The sequence below is a fragment of the Topomyia yanbarensis genome, chromosome 2 (genome assembly GCF_030247195.1).
Source record: "Topomyia yanbarensis strain Yona2022 chromosome 2, ASM3024719v1, whole genome shotgun sequence".
Taxonomy (NCBI): Eukaryota; Metazoa; Arthropoda; class Insecta; order Diptera; family Culicidae; genus Topomyia; species Topomyia yanbarensis.
The window spans coordinates 209282794-209306912 of NC_080671.1; the positions used below are offsets into that span (position 1 = coordinate 209282794).

General features: G+C 37.8%; 1 protein-coding gene and 1 long non-coding RNA gene across 6 annotated transcripts in view; one reads left to right on the top strand and one right to left on the bottom strand.

Moving 5' to 3' along the window:
• Window positions 1-24119, top strand: part of LOC131682810 (polypeptide N-acetylgalactosaminyltransferase 2-like) — a 278322-nt gene that overhangs the window by 88897 nt on the left and 165306 nt on the right. The gene's annotated exons all lie outside the window — the stretch shown is intronic.
• On the bottom strand, window positions 6620-12470 carry LOC131682811 (uncharacterized). The gene is made up of 7 exons (XR_009304159.1): window positions 12343-12470; window positions 11698-11852; window positions 11590-11639; window positions 8241-8441; window positions 7545-7979; window positions 7260-7440; window positions 6620-7184 (listed from the first exon to the last, which is right to left on the bottom strand). It is a non-coding gene; the product is annotated as an uncharacterized LOC131682811 (long non-coding RNA).

The following is a 24119-nucleotide window of genomic DNA, read 5'->3' on the forward strand; positions in this document are numbered from 1 at the left end:
CTCTTTTGCAGGCATGCATGAACCATTAACAGTTCAAAAATTGCAAAAGTTAAGCGAAGAAACCAATTGTTAACAAGAACAAGCCCGATTTTTTACTACAGTGATGTTTCGATTATATCACTATGCGTTTATATCAATACTCGTTTATATCACTCTCGATTATATCACGGTTTTGTCTCGATTATATCACGCTTTTTGAAAAACAGAAAAGGCACACTAAATTTGGATCCAGTTAAGCCACATGTTGTGTCCTGGCACTTCGAATATTTGTTTACTATTAATTTGCTTATTTGCATTTAGGGTAATGAGTCTATTAGTGGGTTTCGGACGATTTCGTTAAGGGTTTATATATGATGAGGTCGGTCAAAAAGTCGAACTTTTTATTCTTTTATCTTAAAGTATAAATTCTTAAGAAAGTATCTTAAATTTTTGTAGAGGTCTAAGCAGTGAAAGCAAAGTTATAGCACTGTTCATCTTATTCCTTTACGTGGGCCGGGGGGGCGTAAAACTTACGTGAATAATCTCGAAATCATGTTTTACCAAAACCGTTGTTGTAATCACTAGGATTGTCGAAATATCTTTCGATCGATTCCAATTTTTGTTTTAGAATCTTTGTAACTCATTTGCCGTGTCTTAAAGCGGGCGCCTGGTTTACCGGATAAAAAAATCGACTTCTTTTTTATTCGCTTAATTGTTAGTTATCCGCAGGAAAATCTAACAACATAATGAGATAAATAAAATACGCAAGATATGTTAGGTATGCCGAGATATGCATTTTCTCTTGAATTGATGTGAATACTTTCCTTTTGGAAGGACAACATCAAGAATTGGACATGTGACTATTTTTATGAATGTTGATACAACGAGGAATGAATCGTTGTCTCTTCGAATAAATTGTTTTAATAGTCAAGATATTTGCCAAAAACTTTAACGTGCCAGATTCCTTCAAGTTTAGTTTTGGGTAGTTCAACAATTTTAAGAAAAGGTACGGGATACGTAAAGTGAAGTTGTGTGGAGAAAAATTATCCGCTGATGCCATACCATTTGACCCAATGCATTGAACAAAGATGACAGACGCTGCTCTAACCAACGGCTTCAAATAGGTGGTAATAGAAACATGGTAAAAATAGGCTCATTACCCTACTATAATTAATTCTTTTTGACTGACTTTAACTTTTATGACTTTTTGTTTATAGAAATACATGGGTTAATGCTTAAATGTATATTGTTTTGTTTTGAATATATCACGCTTCAAATATATCACGCTAAAATACAGAACGACCGTGATATAATCGAAACATTACTGTATTAGTGTTTTTTACATTTCTTATAAAAGAAATGTATAGGATTCGCTCCAACTTTGAAAACTTTTTCCGAGACCCGGAGGGCCGAGTCTCATATACCAATCGACTCAGCTCGACAAATTGAAACAATGTCTGTATGTGTGTACGTGTGTATGTGTGTATGTATGTATGTACAAAATGTCATGGGGACGCAGCGCGGTAGGTCTTCTGTGCAGGGCGAAATCCGGACAAACCTTCATGGCAAAATCGAATATCCAACGGTTTGAATATTCCATGCTCTCGTTAGTACTGTTTCGGTTTCGTAAGCGGCGAGCCGTACTCCATAGAATGCTCATCGATGTTTCTCTCGTTAGTCCGTCGACGAACCGGCGCCAGTAGCTACGTTTTTTGGCTTTCATCAAACTCTTCATGCATGTTTCCGCCATCGCGTACTGTCGGTAGCTAGCTGGCAGCCCGTCGTCCCGAACGGTTTTATACGCAGCGGCCTTCTCCGCGTAAACGTCTGAGCACTCTTTGTCCCACCATGGATTGGAGGATAGACTGAGAGGAGAGGCCATTTCGCAGTGAATTTCATCAAGAATGTTTTTACTGCGGGGAGAAAGCTTATCAAAATGCTTTTAAGGGGGTCAGAAATATTTAAAGCTGTCAGAATACGGTCCACAATGTCAGAGAAATTTATTAAGCCAGCGCTGTTTTCATTCTATGGCTGAGATATGGGAACACTTGGGGTTTTTGATGTTCCTGGAAGTGCTGGTAACTCCTTTTCTGAGCTCAGGTTACTGAAACCGGGAGCGACTTGCTTCGGTTTTGCACCAGTACTTCCTTGAGTAGTTATTTTAGGGGGGCCATGAAGAGACACCGTCTGGCTTTTACGACGAAGCTTGGGAGAGGAAATGTTCCTCCTTTTTCTATTGCTTCAAGGCACAGCTGAAGATGTTCCCTACTGGGGTTCATCACAGTCGCCTTCGTCAGTAGACAAGTTGGTATAGATGTTCGTAGAGACAGGTGGCGTAGCTATCTTAAGCATTTCTGCTTAGAGCGTCGGGAACGCTTAAGATTCTCCTCGCGCTGTTTGTACGCGGGACATGAAGAGAGTTCATGTAGGTTTCCCTCACAGTAGAGACACTTTTCGACATCTCTACCACAGAATTCATTCACATGATTCCCATCGCATTTCCCATAACGGGCTCTATTGCTACAATGGGAGGCTGTGTGTCCCAATTGTTTTCAATTCGTACAGTTCATGACCCGCGGCACAAAGAGACGAACAAGTTGACGAACCTTGTCAAAGAGGAGGTAGTCGTGTAGAGCAGAACCTGCGAAGGTCACCCGACGCGACTGATGCTGAATGCAAACGTTTGCACTCCAGGATCTTCACAGGCTTAAGCATGGGGTCTTTGAAACAGCCAGTCCCATATTTTAGCAGGTCCTCACAATTCAGACTCGAATCGGAAACGACCCCATTGACTTCAACCCTGTTAGCTGGAATATACACCCTGTACTCCTTCGTAAAGGACCCGTAGCCAGCAATATCGTTTGCCTGAGTCAAACTGTTAACAACCACCCGAAGCTTATCAGGGCAAATTTTCGATATCTCTGTCACGGCCGAATACCGGTCCGCTAGAACCCGAGAAATCTGCAACAAAATCAAACACTTTTTTTCTTTGTCCGGAAGAAGATCACGAAGGGCCCGGTGGCCGAGCTTTGATATACTTTGAGCCGGGAAGCCGATTTTGTTTCGAAGTCCATCTCACATTGAGATGAACCGCCGTCAGGGGAAGTCATTTTTGCACGGGCCTAGTACACGTTAATAAAAGAACCAAGAATGGGAAACGTAAACTAATACTTATCTTGTGTATGTAACGGTATCCAGACGACTTACTAGAAGAACGCTGCTTCACTGGTCACTGACTGGCTAACGGTACTCAGAAACAGAAACACAAAAGAAGGGAAAAAATACTGAAACCTCGACTAGGCGTAGAGTGCGCGAAATAACCTTGAACGCGGATTAGCACTATTTGTCGCTATAGAGTGTACGGACTGACAATAAAAGACTTCTAACTCGACTGAGCGCTCGATAAAGAATGTAAGGAAAATGCAAAGGAAAATGTAGAAAATAAGGTTACGCAATAAATATTATGTAGAAGTGCTCTGTGAGAATTTTGATTCGACTCGTGAAAGATTTTTATTTTATATAAAATAAATAAAGTTATTGGTTGTGAGACAAAACATTAATTGATTGAATTAAATAACATTTACTTACAGTTTACTGAAATTACAACAGAATTTCTCAAATTAAGAGTTTATTATTGTTTTTAATGAAAATATATTTTCAATCCTCGATTCACACCAATTATTTTATTGTTTGATGCAATACACAGTATTTGTTCGAATTCAATAACACATATTTTTGATTATGCTGTATGTTTCCTTCGTGGAAGTAAAAATGAGCAGCTTGGATTGAACTGGAAGATGTAGCATTATAAAGTGTCCCAGGGTCCGATTGATGGGACAAATCAAAAAACCAAAAATCTGCACGGAATGTATGAGGAAACGCGCCGTGATTTGTCGTTCATTCGCGAAACTGCAATAGATATGATCATAATTCGTTCGTTTATATTCTCAATTTGCAGGCTTTTGTAGTGAAGCTTGAATCGCTCTTAAACTCTTGATCTTAAACTATTGGTTTTCAACAGCCAACAATTCCCCCTTCAATGTAAAACTCATTACTAAAAAGTTGAAAATATTTCCATTTTCACCATTCGGCGGACTCCCCTGCGCATTGTAAATGTCCAAAACTATTGATTTTGAATGGCCAACAACTTCCCCTTCAATATAAAACTCATTACCAAAAAGTTGAAAATATTTCCATTTTGACGCATCGGCGGACCCTCCTGCGCATTGTAAATGTCAAAACTATTAATTTTCAGAGGCCGAAGATTTACAATTCAATATCTTTACTAAAAAGTTGAAAACAGTTCCAGTTTGACACATCGGCAAACCCCCTATTGTTTTTGAATGGCCAACAACTTCTTCTTCAATATAAAACTTATTACCAAAATGTTGAAAAAAATCAATTTTGGCGCATCGGCAGACCCCCTGTGTATTGTAAATGTCCAAAACTATTGATTTTGAATGGCCAACAACTTCTTCAATATAAAATTCATTACCAATAAGTTGAAAAAAAAACATTTTGGTTCGTCGGCGCACCCCCTGCACATTGTAAATGTACAAAACTATTTATTTTCAACGGCCAACAACTTCTCCTTCAATATTCTGGTTGCAGTTGAAAATCGAACTTCGAACTTGCGCCTTTTGTTTTATTGTGTACATCATCTATACCAGATGCGCTTTAGTTGGGCAAGAGCTAAACAGGAGAAAGATCGAAAGGCGCCAGTTCACTATTTCGATTTCAACTGCAACCAGATTATAAAACTCATTACTGAAAACTTGAAAACATTTCCATTTTGACGCATCGGCGGACCCCCCTGCGCATTGTAAATGTACAAAACTATTGATTTTCAACGGCCAACAACTTCTCCTTCAATATAAAACTCATTACTAAAAAGTTGAAAACATTTCCATTTTGACGCATCAGCGCATTGTAAATATACAAAACTATAGATTTCCAATGGCCAACAACTTTCCCTTCAACGATACTATGTGACCGCTAATATTTTGCTTGAAGTCCTTTCCTATTGGCGATTCTACGTTGAAACCGCTCGCAGATAGCGCTGGGAGGAAAGTGTTGTTGATTTTATTCTGTTCTGTCATAGTGCATATATTTTCTGTAAACATTGGTAAAAAATGACTTTTAAACACCAAATTACCGATCAATTTGTTGATAATTGTTTATGAAAATGGAGGAAAATCATCATTTTATCAGATGATGAGTAAACATCTTGCGAAAAGAGTGTAAAACATAGTGGTTTCTAATATTATTCGCAGAGCTATATGCGCGCTGTTTCGAAATGTAATTTGTTGAGCACCGTAGCCGCCGCAACAGCATTTCCCGTTCGTCCTAAGTTAAGCTAAACCTTCATGAGATGGTGTAAATTCATGAAACTCTCCAGATCACGCGAGGAAAGAATATATCCGGCTAATAGGAAAGTGTCAGCTTTGTATCATGCACAGCCGATCCTTCTCTCCGATAGTCTTCACTGAATCTCCTACATAGTTCAAAATATAAAGAAGTTTGACATTGGTGCTGATTGGGTCTCGGTTTCGAGTTGGAACTTTATTTATGGAGCGATTTTTTATAACCACAATAATACCCCGATTACATTTCGAAGAAATGTATGAGTGAAATAGTTGCAAATTGCTGTAATTTCAGAATAAGCGCAAATAAAACTAAATTTCTTACTCGTTTCATTCATGTTTTGGCAGTGGTAAGCTTTTTCCGAGAAGATAATGAAGATTTTGTTGTAAGCTACGACTCACTTACGGGTGAAAAAAAGCAAACTGTATCACTTTGCCAGTTCATGAGCTGAATCATAGGTGTCGCATGACTAATTTTGGCTTTGCCGCAAATCGCCAATAGCAAGCGAAAAAAGGACTGCCGCACATTCCAATCTTGCAAATATAAGCCATGAATGTCGTTCACTACATTCATTTTGAACCGCTGCTATGAAATTAATTTGCAACAGTTCCAACGCAACGGATGATGAAAGTTTAACACACGGGCCATTCACATACATTCGCAACTGCTAGCGAACGAAACCCAACTACGGCAGCAAGCCGAATAACCGAACTTTCACGAACATGTAACAGGCACGCTCAGCAGCACGAACGTTTTTGCTTTTCTCTCGTCCGTTTACATGCATAACAGCTTAGGTACTCTTGGAGCGTGGCGGTCGCGTTGGTTTTTTCCCGAACTTTCGCATTAAAATGAAATTCCAGCTTCTTCCAGCCTTGGTGGCGGGAAACAAAACCACTGTGTGGCGGCATTCACGCACACCAAGGAACAACATTCATACGTACACCAACCATGAAATTCGTCTATGCCCGCTCAAGGCTGGCTGCCAGACGGCTGCCTCACGCCTGCCAGCGGGCGAAAAATGGCTGGCAGACATTCTGGTGTATGGCTGCCTCGCGGCTGCCAGAAATACAACTCAATCGATACAACCGTTTCTACCAGGATTTCGCCCATCGGTTTTGAGGGAGGCATGGCTGCCAGCCGTCTGCTATACTTCTGGCAGCCAGAGTGCCCACAACCGCTAGTTCTTGGTTCTTCTACTTCTTCTTTGTTTTGATTGTATATTGCTTGTGAATATATGTTAACCAATAAAAAAAGAAAATTATATATTTTCGTTTATTATGTTTTATTTTTTTACTCATAGCATAGAACAAAATTAATGTGAATAATACATTATTAAATTTTTATAGCAATGGTCTAACTAATGGTGCTGATAGTAGTACACAGTAGCAGTATCCGACGAAGCAAGTGAAAAAGTTCCGATGGCGAGTATTTTTGTTAAAGTTGATTCTTATATGCGACTGAACAGTATGATTGCAACATCGACAGTGCGTACGTCCGAAATTTGACACACCGGTCGCAACGACCTGAGTCTGTACATGCAGTAGGTTGGAAGCGAATATAGTAGCTAGTATACGGGTTGATAGACTGGCCCGAGAATCAGCGTATAAGCAACGCCTACAGCCTCGTCTGGGTGTATCACCAGTTCTACCAGCGCGGTGAGATCGTTGTTCTCGCAGAGTAATAACCGGCATTCTTCGCTCGTTTCCAAAACGAGCATAAACCAACACGTTTCTTATACACGTTAGGTGCACCAAGCTGCGAATTCCTTTTCCCGAGTCACATATAGTAGGGTGTTCCAAGACCGGGAGGTCTAGTCACATCCGCCAGGAGAAGTGTTGTACCTGTAAAATCAGTCAGGACAAGAAAGAAATCAATTATCAGAAACTGGTTGAAGGATGCGCACCATAGGTATTTACATTCAATTTAGCACCGTATTGACTCGGTAGTTGGAGGATTTTTAGCGAACCAAATTCGATGCAACCGCTGCGTCGGTTCAGTCTGTATTAAGCAAGAGCAGGTATTGCGCGAATTTGTACTGGCCCTTGTAGCAGGCGATTATCAGACAAGCATGGCAATAGCGGTCTATTAATTCGATATCTGTGGAGGAAATTAAAATAAAAATAATTGTAGGTATATTGCTTACAACAAAGCATTGCTGTTCAAATCTAGAACTGAAATGTTTCAAGAACAAAAGTATGTACCATCAAAACTTAACTCGCAAACGATGCGATCCATAACTTTTGGATGCCTTTCTCGTGCTTCAGAATCATCAGCCTGTGGTCCTGCTTCCGATCTACGTTTTTGAACACAGCATCGGTTTAACGATCGTTTCGACTGTTTATGTTTCCAGGTCTGATTCGTTCAACATCTGCATGTCGTTGTCGCTCGACTCGATATTCGCTGTGATCTTTTACCTTGCTACGAATTTTTTTCAGAGACACTATTTCCCGTTTCCGGTACTATTTCAACTTCATCATTGTGCAGCTCTCCAGCTTTGAGGTTCACTTCATGCTCATCGTCGTCCAGTTCATAGACAACTGCAAGAGACATCCTTTTCAGCCGTGTTGGTCCCCGCCCCCTTGCTGTAATAAAAGCAAACGCATGTGCCGGTCCGGTCCACAACGGGGGGATCTTCGCTGTTTACACACAGAAAAAAAAATATTGGTAAAAGTAATGCTGATTTCGGTTTTAGGTCAGAGTCGCCCTAGGTTCCGCTACAACCAACGCCTACTATTAGGTTGAAAGTAAAACTTTTTAAATAATCAAGATAAATAATCAAAATAAAAGTTTTCCTTTTAAACTAATGAAGAATAGTAATCAAAATAAAAGTTTTATATTCAAAATAAGTGTATGCATTGGTTGTTTTTTGCTAACAGTAAAAACTTATTTTTACTAACATTTTTTCTGTACCAAAAGGAGATATTCTTCGATACGATTTTTTGATGGACCACTCGAATCCAGGTAGTAGCGCATGGAAGTTTCCAAAAAGTCCAAGGTAGCGGTTACGGCGGTGGTTCCGTTTTCCATTAGCTTAGGGATATTACTGACAATTAGTTTGTTGAGATCGGTTGATTCTAGCGACTTGAGTAAGCATTGTTCTGAAAAAAGTGGAATTTTGTGAATAAAGTTCAAAAGATCTATGGATAAAACAAGTATACTCAGTACACTCAAGTTTTTTTTACGCGGTTTTTTTTTGCGCGGTATTTTTTACGCGGATTTTGAAATTTACGCGGTTTTCATTTACGCGGATTTTGAAATTTACGCGATTTTCATTTACGCGGATTTTGAAATTTACGCGGTTTTCATTTACGCGGTTTTTGAAATTTACGCGGTTTTCATTTACGCGGATTTTGGAATTTACGCGGTATCCATCAATGAGGTTCCCTTTATCGCGGATTCTTAAATTTAAGTGGTCTTCATTTACGCGGATTTTGAAATTCACGCGGTTTTCATTTACGCGGATTTTGAAATTTACGCGGTTTTCATTTACGCGGATTTTGAAATTTACGCGGTTTTCATTTACGCGGATTTTGAAATTTACGCGGATTTTGAAATTTACGTGGTTTTCATTTACGCGGTTTTCATTTACGCGGCTCGTATCCCCCGCGTAAAAAAAACCTGAGTGTACATCGTAGGCTAGCGGAATGCTTGAAGTATGGTCCTTCTGGTTGGAGATTTTGGGACATAGGTTAACATGGTACTTTATCCTTTCCTCTAGTGTTTCCAGTGGGTAGAAAGTGACGATAAATGTTGAACGGAAATGTTACATGAAAAGAAGCATGCACCATCGAAAATTAACTAGACGCAAAAGATGCGTTTCGAGAACTGTTGACGACAAACGCATATTAGTTCCATCTGTTTCTCTTGCTAGTTTTGTTTGTCTAGTATGCCGTAAATACCAATAATAGAAAAACGTTGCACTGTGGGGTAACTAGGCCAAAAAGTTGGACAAAATTCTTTTCTACTGTTCTATGTCTTATTTTGTGTTTAGAATTCATGGTAAGCTTACAGAAATGATTTTGAGCACATTTTCCATAAATCCAAAATGTAAAAACAAAAGAATTTGGCACCGCCAAGCTAACGCATTTGTGCCTATCAAATAAACGAAATGAATAAAAAAGTCCTCTATTTTGACTAGTCCAATGTATCATGCTCCTAACAACGCGTGCTAAGTCGTCAGTAATGCAATTAAACTTTCGAGTTGATTTCGCTTCTATTTTATGTCTGATCTTCTTTTGGGTCCCCTTGGTCTGAAGCGGATCAATCGACTATTAAATAAATCAGAGAGCACTGGTAACCGTACTGTCCACGAATATCTATTTCCCTGCAACTATTCTGCCAGTTACTATTCCTGTTCTAGTGTGTATTAATGATTGCTGATTTTAATATGTTACAACAGACAGCTTCGAACAAACAAGATTAAAATACTTGTTTGGACATTTGAACACATATCCGCTAGAACACTACGGTCACATACTGGCATATCCTAATATAATTATGACGGTCACTTGGACATCAATTGTGTAGTTCACTGTCAATTCAATAAACGGAATTACGACAGAACCACCTCTGGTGATAACATCACAATTACCTTTGGATGTGCCATAAAGTTCTTACACAACTTTTATGCTTGAGATGAACGACTGTTCTCTGTGCTTAAATTGATGTTGCTTCCCAATTTTCCACGAACTTGTCCTTAATCTGATATCGATGTTACGTGATATTCGTTATGAAATATCCTTTATTTGGGGGCCACCTATAAACAATATCTCGCAGAAAAAATGGTCTAAAATACATTTGCCCTCCAACCATATTGCAAATTGTTATTGTCCCTGCTCCACTAGTACGTCTCAAATTCATTTTAGTGTTTTATCTCAGAAATTCATATGTTATTTCACGCTCTTACCCAATTGTCAATACATCATTTATGATCGGCCCTTTGGTGATATCTTTAGAGAAGACAATCCAATAAAGAATAGGATTGACAGGATGTTCGTGTGCTTTAAGCACCTTGTGCCACATCTTTGTTTGTTATACATATCTTAAGAATACCAAATCAGGTGATGTGATAGTCGAAAAATTAGATAACCAAACCACTCCCCCCCCCTTCTTCTTCCCCCATGTATGTGCACTAATGTCATGTTACATTGTTGTTAATACTCGGCAGACAAGCTTGTTTGGAAAAACGGAATAGTTCGTATGACTCAGTAGTGCGTTATATATACTATAAAATCACATCTCGATTAAATCATTTGCTAAAAGTAGGTGGAGTATATAATAACGATTTAACATTTTGACTGATGTGCGTTCAACACATCGTTCGAAGGTTTAAACGTTTGTCGGATTTAAAAAACTGCCTACTTCACATGATCCAACAATGATATGTGTAAGAAATGTCTCATCTCATTGCTGGGTGGATTGTCGTTTTATTAAATAACTTCATTTTATACGTTATTTTAATTCTGTTCGCAAATATTTTCTTTATCAGCTTATTCACTTCATGCATTTTGTTTATTTCAAACCTGTGATCTATTTGCTACTCAAACATAGAGGTGATGTCTAGTTTAAGTCCGACTAAGAAGCAGCGAAGTCGGACAGCACACAAATTATGTTAATAAATACTATCCTGTTACTAAATAAACATTGTTAATGCCTTTTTTTCTCATACTGTCCTTAAACTATAGGCATAGATCCTATGCTTGAGTATACCGGGCAAACGAGTGGATCACAAGTTTGTTTGCACTTTCGATAGCGAAATTATGACCACCTCGCCTGGCGGTTTCTTAGCGGCTTTACACCGCTTCAAGTCCTTGGACTCGACTATGCGGCCAATCCGCATTACACTACCTTTGTCCTAAACATCACTTTCTCATGCAGAACATTTATTCCGGTGTTTTCAATTAAAACGGCATATGGACTTTTTTTCATTAGGTCCAATCTGCAAATGAGAGCCCTCTTATTTTGCTTTCTCTTTCGATTATTACTGCAAACCATAAAACTTTTTAAACATTTATCAGCATGTTTCAAAAGACCGAGGTTTTTACTAGGTTATCACACAAACAGTTGAAAGGAAATCAGAAAGGTGACCGAGTAATTTACGAAAGAGAAAGTAAACAAAGAGAGGCTCTCTTTTGTGAATTGGACCTATTGAAAAAAAAAGTCTTCAATATGATTCGAGTCGAATATGAACGAACTATATTATTATCTATCCGTCCTGTTATAAAACTGGTTAAAACAAGTACTTACCGGTTCGAGTTCGTTTGGCTGGTTAGGAGCCGGAAATTTTTCACGATAAACTGAAAAACAATCATTTGACTATAAAGTATTATTTATTGAGAAAATCGAAATGCTTACCTATTCGCTAACTCGCAAAACTCCTCCACAATTTCCTTATGTGTCAATGGAGCCCCGAAAACTTCCACCGCAGTTTTTTCTGGAAATTTTTTCTAGTTTGACGGCTTTTTTGCAAATCCAACGCTTATTTTCTTCCGCACATACACGATGATACTCTGAAACAAAAGGTTAATATTTTGTGTGGTTAAATTTTGACAAATACACAACAAATTCAAGATAATCTGCATAAGGTGTACATATGTTGTGCAAGACAATTGGCGGCGAACCTTCCGAAAAACTTAAAATGATTAAGCAAATAATTTATAATAAATGTTTGTTTTTAATTTCATTTTACTGATTTGGTATTCAACGACCCGATGCCACCAGGAGATAGATTAGGTTATTAATTAACGTGTAGGTTTGTACAAATTTCTGGAAAAACCAAAATTCGACGTTGAAAACGGCGTATTCAATGAAATGGCATTGGAGAGACGCTTTCTCAAAAGCAACCGACGCAGTTCAGGTGTTTTTGGGAATATTACCTTTAGGCCGATTTCTTCACCCTTGCTTAACTTTAAACCAGGTTCACCAGTACGTTTAAACCTGGCTTAAGTGTTAAGCGACAGTAAAGAAATCGGTCCTTATAGATACAAATTGAATACTTACCTATGTAGAAAAAATACTTTAATAATGCAATGCAAGTCTTTCAACAGGCAACTACACAATGGCGGAAAAAAGTAATAACCGCGCACACATTTGGAGCGGGCGAATTTTACTTGTCATTTTGGAATTTGACATCCAAGTGGAAACGTTACTGAATCGGGCCTGGTAGCCGTGAGGCAGGCGTTTTGTTGAGGCAGCCATTTCCGAATGTGGGTGACTTTCCTGCTCGAGCAGCAGCGTGAAAGTTTGTAAGCTTATGACGTTCATAAAAAAATGTCACGTTTCCAGCCCTGCTAAGGGCAAAGATGCTAGCAATAAACGGAATTTTATTCGTTCTGAAGCTTGCCAATGCCGGAAGATTTTTAGCTGTGAAGGCCTATCCGAAGGCTAATGACGATATCTAACGATACCTCCAAGCTTTCGATTATTTCGATCGATTTTAGCAGATAAACTAATATTGCCAATAAATATTATAAGTGAGAACACACCAAGCAGTGGCTTTTGTTACTGTAAATGCTATACAGTGACACAATCTCATATTCGTACACCTCTTGTGTATATGTTTAATATTGTTTCTTAAATGTTTGCCCTATTTAATATAGGTATTGTTTTGTAAATGTGGTAGTAGAATCATCATCTGTCATTTTCTTATCATTTGTAATCAAAAATGTGCAAGTTTCCGTACACTACACATAAAAAAATCATTACTTGGTGTAAAAATGGCACAATTTCATATTCGTACACTTTTGAAAAGTCAATTAATTTGTAATTTAAGACCTGTTATTTCTTTATTTTTTTGTTTTACTTAGAAAAATAGATTTTATGACTACAAAAAAAGGTTCATTTGCACAGTTTGCTCTACACTGGTTTAAGAAATTCCCTCAAATTGACGTAATGGTTCAAACAAAGTAAACTAACTGCCATTATGGGACGGAAACTAATTATTACTTACCAAAATGAAGCTAAACCACTTCATGAAATCTTTGAAATTGTTCAAAGGTTGTGTCCAACTATTTAACATGTCGTTAAACACTTTGATGTTGCGAAACGTAGAGCAGATATTACGAAAAACTTGAACCTTAAAAATTTACATTGAGGGATAAACGAATTTTAATTAGAAAAATTTGGGAAAATCGAGTAATTAAGGTTATATACATGGTAAATAAATTGAGTCATAGCATTTAAGTATAAGTCTGCTCTGGTACGGCTCGAAATGTATGGAGAACGGACAATTACAATGCTTGTGTTCTGAGCAAAAAGCTGTTCATCAATGAGAAAAACAAAGAATTGATTTTTTATTAACTAAACAACATTGAAACATTTTATTGGAATATTGGAAAGATTGTAAACTTTGTCTACGAGTCGAAATTCAACATCTTTGACTCAAATGTCTGTTGTTTCGAGTGGACAAAATCGAACTCAGATCTGGACGTAAAAGCCTTATAACAGCAGCTAAGCACAGTGGAGTTATTGTATGGGGTATTATATGTTCACTAGAAGTGCTAGAAATTTGGTCACCATTGATGGAATGATGGATCAGAATGTGTATTTTAATATGAATATCTTAAAATAAATTTTAAAGCAAAGCTTCCGTAAAATGGTACTTTTACTAATAAATGGTGGATATTGGAAATTCGATCAGGAGAAGAACTTAAAGCATAAGGAGTGCAAAAAACGTTCAGAGTAAACTTATAATTGTTTAAATGTTATGGATTCTCCACTGCGGACCCCGTTTATTAACTGATTAGAAAAATGATTAGGAATATTTGGACAAAAAGTGCAAAACTATCCGAATTATAATGAGAATAATCTTAGAAACTACTATTTAGAAGAATGGGATAAAATTCAAGTTGAATACACACAAAAACTAGTGGTCAGCATTCCAATACGATTGAAAACTGTAACTACAAACAAAAGCTACCACATTGAATATTTATTATAGAAATTTCAATTGATTTTTGAAAAAATATGTGTACTGTACGAATATGAGATTGCGTGTATATTTGACTTTCTTTAGAATTATGATTCTTTTTGAAAAAATGAGCATTAGTAGTACAAAGATAATTATTGCATCTTCCCTATGGTATCTAGAAAACTATTTCTACATAAATAAAATGTCTCGCAAACTAATGTTTTACTTGTAAAATGCATATAAGCATTCCGCATAGCGGTGTACGAAAATGAGATTGTGTCACTGTATTTGTTTCTGTCGATGTTATCAAAGCAATATTAGCATATTATTTATGCCGTAAGAGGCGACTAACAACATGCTAGAAGTTCCTAGGTCGAGGTATTGCTCCGTACCGAAGACTTAACCTGGGCGGACCTTAAGGTTCAGGGTTGTTAATCGATAATTAATCGTCATCGTCGATAACGTTAACCACCCGTCAACGTCATCGGAAACTCCGTTAACGATAATGTATCGTTGGATTCATCGTCATCATCGATAATTCATCGGTGGTTATCGCGATACATTTTGCGTTACTTTCCCGTTTATTGGAGTTGAAGTTGATGCGGTTAAATTTCAATTGTTTAGAGATAAATAACTATTGAAGTACATGTTGTTGGCAGTTGAAAATCAATAGTTTGGACATTTTCTAAGCATAGGGGGGGGGGTCCGACGATGTGTCAAAATCGAATTTTTTGTCAACTTTTCGGGAGCGTTTTATATTGAAGGGAAAGTTATTGGCAGTTGACAATCAATAGTTTTGGACATTTTCAATACACAGGAGATTCGACGATGTGTGAAAATAGATTTTGTTCAACTTTTGGGGAAAGTTTATTATATTGAAAAAGCTATAGGTAAGTGAATAATCAGCTCCAATAAGACTTTAATTTGACTAGTATCGATGAACGCGGATCAATACGTACTGAAAATTCGCCGCGTCTGTTTTAATGAATCTAATTTCAAGTTCCGTTTTTGGTAACAAGCCCGTCCATCAGGTTAACGATCCTTTGTATTTCCCTTCAATGTTCGATATAATCGTTCGTATACATGTATTTCACAAACAATCCGATATTAGAATCAGGAAACACTTTCGCTGATTTATAACATCTAGAGCTATCATAACTCTTTGTCTGTATAACGTGTTATCACTCGATAGTTTGCAACCCAAAAAATATATCGTAGAGAAGGAATAGCGAAGTTAGTCTAAATAATGTCGCAATAAATAGTGATCCGGCCCATTAAGCAGATAAGATTAGTTTTTCTGGGCAATACTCCCACGATCGGCTGTGTGGAGTTGAAACTGCTTTTGTTTAAAAAACATAGGATACTCTCGGTAGCCGGCTACCCAGATTTTAAAATAACAAAAAACTAAACAAGATCTTTTTCGAGCGATCGTGTTTTCGAAAACTAACTGAACTACAAACTAAGGGATCATCCATAAATGACGTAGCATTATATGGAAGAGGGGAGAGTTTTGCATTTTGTGATGATGTGTGACGACGGGAGGGAGGGGGTCATGTCAGGCTATGTAGCTTTTTCAAAGGGGAATAACTAACATCGGTTTTTATTTAAAAAAAATCACGGGGACAGGGGGGGAGAGTTACCGTCGAGCTACGTAATTACCAGGGGGTATTTAGAGGTTTGTGACGAAATGCTACGATGGGGGTGGTAAAAATTACTCAAAAAATGCTACCTCATTTATGGATGATCCCTAATAAACTATGCTTTACAGGTCGCATCGCTTGCTTGGAGCGAATCCTAGACCCTATTTCCTTCCAAACCACCAACTCCGCGACACCTATGGAAGAGTCTGATGAACCTTCGGTATAAGATTCCTCATTTTATTCAAACGATCGCCGGGTAAAATCAGCACCGACACGATAGAAACCACGAATAAATTCGTCGCGTCATTGAATATTATTAAAAAATATAAGCAATGCTCCTTATAGCCGGCTATCCGGAGTTCAAGTTGCTTATTTTGCTAATCGTATTAATACAACAAATGATAAATTTCCCAAATTCTCGGCAGCCGGCTGCCCAGAGCAATTATTACATGATAACGCTATTGGCACACTTACTAACAACTCTCCCCTTCCCGTGATACATGTGGAGATGCAGAGGATTCCTCGGTCTCTAGTAGCAACATGTATCGGACTAACATTCCTTCCTTTCCCAGAAGATCTGCATTCGGACGTGGCCGGCGTCGGTATTGATCAGCATGCAGGGATCGGAATAGATTGTACAATGTGGCTCATCATGTTATTCCCAAGCATGGTGTTCCAATCAACATTTTGCAAACTAATTTGGTTCTGGTCAATAACGGAGTAGCAACTACGGGCGATCTCTTATGCTTATGCTTATGCTTTTATTTTCTATTTGATTATATTGTTTTGTTTGTATTACATTTCTAATTTAGTATATTGGGTGTTCAGCCACAAGTGGTGACTTTTCATCCCTATTGTTTACATGATTCAGTTAATTATTATTAAGTTATAATATCGTCGCTGTTGTGCTATCTTATGACAAGCGCCATTTAGCACTTTTCGAGAAAAACGATTTTTAAAGTTTGAGATTGAATATCTTAAAATTTATAAATTTCTAGCTTTTCGGAGAAGACATTCGATACTTCTATCTTTTCTGAAGTAATCTCTCGATTTGTGTGAAGATCGGTTGACTACACTTACAGTTTTTGCTTAAAATGTAAACCAAAGTCGCTCGCATACGTGTCATAAGTCTGTATTCATGATAAAATATGTATGACGTGTCACAAATGTGCACAGAAGATTTCATATAAAAATGAATTATAACTGATTCGTAAAATTATGCGTTATAGATCACTATGTCCAATATTATACTTTTCCATGCGATAGCAGCAATATCATGTTGCAAAATGATAGTGTTGGAACACAAAGTTTTCCCAATTTTCCTCCTTTATTCAGGAAAAACAATAAACAAAAGTTGGTTTTATTGACAATTTAGAGACAATGTCTATCAAACAATGTTATTGTTGACAGGTGCAAAGACGAAACAAATATTCTTCTTGCATAATCCATCACTACATTTCGGTATACTTTCCAAAACAAGTGGAAATCTCAAAAGGAAATTTGTTCAATAATCTTGAATATATAAGCCAACCATTCCCAGAAAAAAACTATGGTAGGAAAAGTTTTGCTCCCGTGACAAGAACCTAGCTAATGCTTATGGTTAATCTGCATAGGAATTACCTATGTCATCAGAGACATCTGTTGGCTTGCTATAAGCTTTTCGGCTTATAGCAAGCCAACAAACTAATGGCGTTTTCGTTTTTTCTTGGTGCTACACCGGTGTAGTGCAAAGAAAGAGATAGACTGATTACACCCAAGTTAGAATGAGTGTAGCACTGACTCAGGCCCGACGAGAGGGGGGGTCAGGGGGGGCAACTACCCTGGGGCCCGGGTCCGTTTTGGGGGCCCGCATTTTTAACTGAATTAAATTTATTTTAATTTAATTGATGAAGTTTATTGTTTCTGTCGACACTGCAAATATATTACAATCAACTACTTCAACTTTGCCAGCATTAATTGGGTTCGCAATAATACATCATTTCTGTACCCAGACTCATCACACTCATCAACTAACACGTGTATCACTCAGCTACTCGACGGTTACAGCACCGCGGGGCTAGTTCAACTATGTGACGTCACTAATGACAACAACTGTATTTTGGATCTTTGCTTTGGAAGCCAGGAGCTCTCCGATCACTTTGCCGTTTGTCGTGCTCCAGCTCCTCTCGTTAAACTATGCCAACACCACCCTGCTCTTCATTGTTTTCTCCGAAAATGTGTACCTTGTACATTCGAAGATACCACTGAGAAACTGACATATGCCTATCGCAAGACAGATTTTCGAGGAATGCACCTTTTCTTGTCTCGTATCAATTGGAATGAAATCTTGCCACAATCTGATGCAAACGCAGCGGCTGAAATTGTTTCGAACGTACTGATTTATGCTATCGACCAGTTTACTCCTAAAAAACTCAATCATGACTGTGAATATCCTCCATGGTCGAATCGTACACTAAAAAAAGTTTAAATTGGCCAAAAGGTCAGCTCTAAAAAAGTTTTCGAAATACCGAACCGATATGCTAAAGAATCAGAATCTTCTTAAATCATTGTTACAAGAGACTTAATAAGTCTCTCTTCAATTCCTACCTTCATCGTATTCAGAGCCACCTTCGTAACAATCCAAAAAAAGTTTTGGAATTACGTTAATGAACAGAGGCGTGAGTCAGGTTTACCCACTTCTATGTCGCTGGGTGATTTAGAAGCGACTTCATTGCCGGACATCTGTGAGTTATTTCGCCAACAATTCAGCAGTGTTTTTACCAATGATACTCTTAATAATCAACAAGTCTCCGCAGCAGCCGACAACATTCCCCGTAGGACTAGTATTGGACCTCATTTCACGATATCTTCCGATATTGTACAAAAAGCTTGCACAAAACTCAAGTGTTCTAACACTCCTGGACCTGACGGAATCCCATCATCTATCATTAAAAAATGCTCGTCGTCGCTTTGCCTACCTCTGTCCGTCGTTTTCAATATATCGTTAAGTTCCGGAGTGTTTCCTACCATCTGGAAATCATCTTACGTTTTTCCGGTTTATAAAAAAGGATCCAAAAGCGAAGTTCCCAATTACCGAGGAATCGCATCTTTATGTGCACTATCGAAATTATTGGAGCTCATCGTTCTCGAGTTTTTGACACATTGTTGTTCTAGATACATCTCAGAAACTCAACACGGTCTCATTCCCAGGCAATCTACTTGCACTAATTTAGTAGCCTACACCTCATTTATCGCTCGCTCGCTACAGGATCGATTGCAGGCTGATGCAATATACACCGATCTGTCGACCGCCTTTAATAAAATCAACCAATGGCTTCGATCTTACTTGTCAGGCCGTAAAATGTCTGTTAAAATCGGGAATCATTTACCCTCATCCTTCGACGTAACGTCCGGCGTACCTCAAGGCAGCCATATCGGTCCTTATATTTTCCTTCTATACATAAACGATCTGGATTCATTGATTAAGTGCTTCAAGGTGTCTTATGCCGATGATTATAAGTTATTCCATATAGTTAAAAGTTATTCTGATGCTTTGTTTTTGCAATCTCAGTTAGACATTTTCGCTAATTGGTGACTAACATGACTAACAGGATGGTTTTGAATGCCTCGAAATGTTCTGTGATTACGTTTGCACGAAAACGCTCCATCGTAACATTTGACTATACTATCTTGCAAAACAAATTAAAAAGAGAAACTACAGTGAAAGATTCAGTGGTTCTTGTGGATTCAAAGCTTACATTTAAGGATCACATTGCTTTTATCTCGTCTAAGGCTTCGCGTAATCTAGGAGTTATTTTTAGGGTTACTAAGCATTTCACTAACGTACAGTGCTTAAAAACGTTGTACTGCTCGCTCGTTCGTTCCACACTGGAATACGCCGCCGTTGTTTGTGCTCCTTTCTACAAGAACAGCATTCAACGCATCGAGAGTATTGAGCGTAAATTTGTGCGTTTTGCGCTGCGCCACCTGCCTTGGAGCGATCCCTACAATCTGCCCAGATACGAAGATCGTTGCAACCTCATTGGTCTTGAAACACTGTCTTTGCGCCGCAATGTGACCAAAGCGTCTTTTGTCTCTGATCTGTTATTGTCTCGCATTGACTGCCCTGATTTACTCCGTCTTCTCAACATTGATATTCGCCTCCGAAACCTTCGTTCCTACTCTTTTGTCCGTCTTCCAGTGTCTCGTACTAATTATGGCAAAAATGAACCCGTCAGTAGCATGTGTAGAGTGTTCAATCAATGTTACAATGTCTTTGACTTCAATTTGTCTCACACTTCTTTAAAAAAAATTGTTTTCGCGCACCCTTTCCCAAACCTGATAGTGTTAGCCAATTTTTTATGTTAATGTTAATACTTTACCTATGTAAGATAGAGTTTAAGAAGTGTTTATTTTAAGCAGTGTTTAGTGTTAGTCATTGTATCATTTGGTTTGTTTGTTAAATGTTGATACCTAAAAGATAGAGGTTTTGTGCCTACGGGAGAAGGAGCTTTTGAAAATCCACTCCCGCTGGTTTTTCCCTCTCAATAATAATAACTACGTTCCAATCGTTCCAATGGTTTTCTGAAGTACGTGAACGTAACCCAATTAGATTCATTCAACAGTGCAATAGAACCATTCTGGTTTCATTTATCGCAAGTGTTTGTCAAAGTGTACAGTATGAAGTTGTTTACAATTTATCATATTCTTAGCTAATGTTACTAATAAAAGTTGGATATTTTCGGAATGGGGTTGACGAGTAGATGACGAAAATCAATGAATGAAGCCACTTTGAAAACCAAGATGGTGAATTCCAGTTAAGACATCTCTATAACCTAAAATATTGACATTTTCGAAAAAAGATAATCATAGAATAGATATAGGTATATTGATTTGTGATGCGGATGATATGATTATAGAAAACTTCTCTGAACCAGAAGACGCTATATTGGCCTTCAAAAGGGCATCGCTCATCTACTCGGCAAACCCGCTTAAAAATACCCTCATAGTTTATACAGATATTGTTTGAAATAGCTCCAAGGTACCATTTCTATCATCTACTCGTTAAGCCCGTTTCAAAAATTCCCAAATTGTTAGGGTTATCGAGATTATTGTTCAATCGGAAGTCTCCATCCTGGATTTCAAAAAGGTGCCAAATATCCATTTTCATCATGTACTTGTCAAGCCCGTTCCGGAAATACCCATATTGTTAGGGTTATCGATAATGTTGCTCAACCAACGAATTTTGATAAGAATGTGAAGCGAATTTTTTACGATCTAAATCCCAAAAAACGAACTAATTCAATTTACGAACCCTTGGCTTGGTCCGTAAATAGAGGTTCCAGTGTACACATTTGATGCAGAAAAATGTGGGAATTGAACTAGATACTTATTCTACCTATTAGTATTCACCAAAAGTTGAAACTCTTTCTCTCACAACTCTCTGTCTCAGTCTTTCTAACAGCAGACTTCGCTGTTGGATCCCATTCATCGCATTCGGAATGTTTTCTCTCTGAATGTTGGCGCAAATGTAACAACTGATTCCAAAACCGATTTTACCATGTTCAGAAACCAATAAAGAAAATTCGTTCAGGTCATAGTGACAACTGCAATAGCTGCATCCAGTGCCTCAAAATCATCAACATGTACCAACAATGAGAAACAAGGCAGCATCAGTGGTGCGAAATTTTACATTCAGTTGCCTATTTCTGATTAATTTGCTGAATTCAATATTCAGTTTCAATGCTTCCCTCATTCATTCACTTCCAAACTGACTGAAATTTTATGCAGAATCGAATGGTTGAGTGCAGAGGAAATATAAATTCATTCACAAACCAAAGCATTCATTTTTTATTATGTGGACAGTTTGAAGGCTGAAGTTCTTTTACATTTTCGAGCATAACTGAACTGCATAATCTATATCTGGTGCACTTTTGCTTGATGATCTCAGAGCGGACGGACGAGGAAAACAAACAAACCTTCGATTCATCGCGGCGGGCATAAATAGAATTTTATTTCTCTTTCAAGCTCACGAAGGGATGTCAATTTTTCTAAGCTCGGATTCTGAGCAGCATTAACGATGGTAGCATTAACGTGCGTCAAGGGAGCATGAACGATGGCGATATGGACTGTATGGCAATGTCGCAAAAAAGGTTTCCAATTGCAATGGCAAATCGGACGCAAGTCATTCTAATGGCCAGCCACAAACAAATATTCCTTTATTATTTTTATTTTTTCATCTATTACTTATTTAAAATACTGACGACTCTGGTAAGCTAACGCATTGAATCGTATCAAATAAATAATTTTCATAAAAAATAGTTTAATTGAAACGGTTGCATTTGTATAGTTCCTCTAATCGATGTTGAAATAAGAAGTCATATGTGGTATGGCCCGTCAGTACTTCGAACCCCGGGGCCCGGCGCGGCTCTCGACGGCCCTGCACTGACTACACCGGTGTAGTGCACTGTCAAAAACGAATATGCCATAAGAATGTTGTCTCTTTTTTCTTTGTCATAAGATAGCACAACTCGATCACTCGAGAAAATGGCGTTTGTCATAATCGTGTTTCGCTATATCTCAGTAACCCAGCAGAATTTCAAAATTCTGAAAACGCGACTTTATGGAGATTTTAAAATTTAGTAACATGGCATATCTAACTCAGTTCACCCCAAAATGGCGTTTGTCATAAGATAGCACAACAGCGACGATATGCTTCCGCAGTAAAGTATTTTTTTTTTCAGTAGGATGTTTTAAACCTACTTCGTCGCTGTTGTGCTATCTTATGACAAGCGCCATTTAGCACTTTTCGAGAAAAACGATTTTTAAAGTTTGAGATTGAATATCTTAAAATTTATAAATGCTAGAAGTTTTTTGGAGAAGACATTCGATACTTCTATCTTTTCTGAAGTAATCCCAGGAACCAACAAGCATTAGTATATGCAGTAAAGTAGCGTAAAATTTGCATTTCAAATGCTTCTTGCAGTACGATAGCATTCGTTATGCATAACTGTTGTTAATCAGCATCCAAAAAACTTGTTAAAAACTTCTTGCCAGTAAGCAGCATTTTGAATACACAACAGCAGTAAAAAAGCATTTTCATAGCACAGCAGTAATGTAGCCGTATATTTTGCCAAAGGCGATTTTTAAATAGCATTTAAAAAGACTTAAGTGCTTATCAAGTAGCCGTTAAGACACATTCAGCATGCTTATTGGTTACCTGGGATCTCTCGATTTGTGTGAAGATCGGTTGACTACACTTACAGTTTTTGCTTAAAATGTAAACCAAAGTCGCTCGCATACGTGTCATAAGTGTGTATTCATGATAAAATATGTATGACGTGTCACAAATGTGCACAGAAGATTTCATATAAAAATGAATTATAACTGATTCATAAAATTATGCGTTATAGATTACTATGTCCAATATTATACTTTTCCATGCGATAGCTGCAATATCATGTTGCAAAATGATAGTGTTGGAACACAAAGTTTTTCCAATTTTCCTCCTTTATTCAGGAAAAACAATAAACAAAAGTTGGTTTCATTGACAATTTAGAGACAATGTCTATCAAACAATGTTATTGTTGACAGGTGACTAGACGAAAAAAATATTCTTCTTGCATACTCCATCACTACATTTCGGTATACTTTCCAAAACAAGTGGAAATCTCAAAAGGAAATTTGTTCAATAATCTTGAATATATAAGCTAACCATTCCCAGAAAAAAACTATGGTAGGAAAAGTTTTGCTCCCGTGACAAGAACCTAGCTAATGCTTATGGTTGATCTGCATAGGAATTACCTATGTCATCAGAGACATCTGTTGGCTTGCTATAAGCTTTTCGGCTTATAGCAAGCCAACAAACTAAGAATGTTGTCTCTTTTTTCTTTGTCATAAGATAGCACAACTCGATCACTCGAGAAATTGGCGCTTGTCATAATCGTGTTTCGCTATATCTCAGTAACCCAGCAGAATTTCAAAATTCTTAAAACGCGACTTTATGGAGATTTTAAAATTTAGTAACATGGCATATCTAACTCAGTTCACCCCAAAATGGCGTTTGTCATAAGATAGCACAACAGCGACGACTTGTCTTCTGAATGAGAAGCTAAAGAAATCTTATAAACTAATTTATAAACTATAAAGAGAGCTAATCGTTGCAATTGAAGATTGCAACGATTTTTGTCGGAAGTTGCTTATAATACTGTTCGTCATAATTTCTAATGTTTCTATGTTTGCCAGTCTGT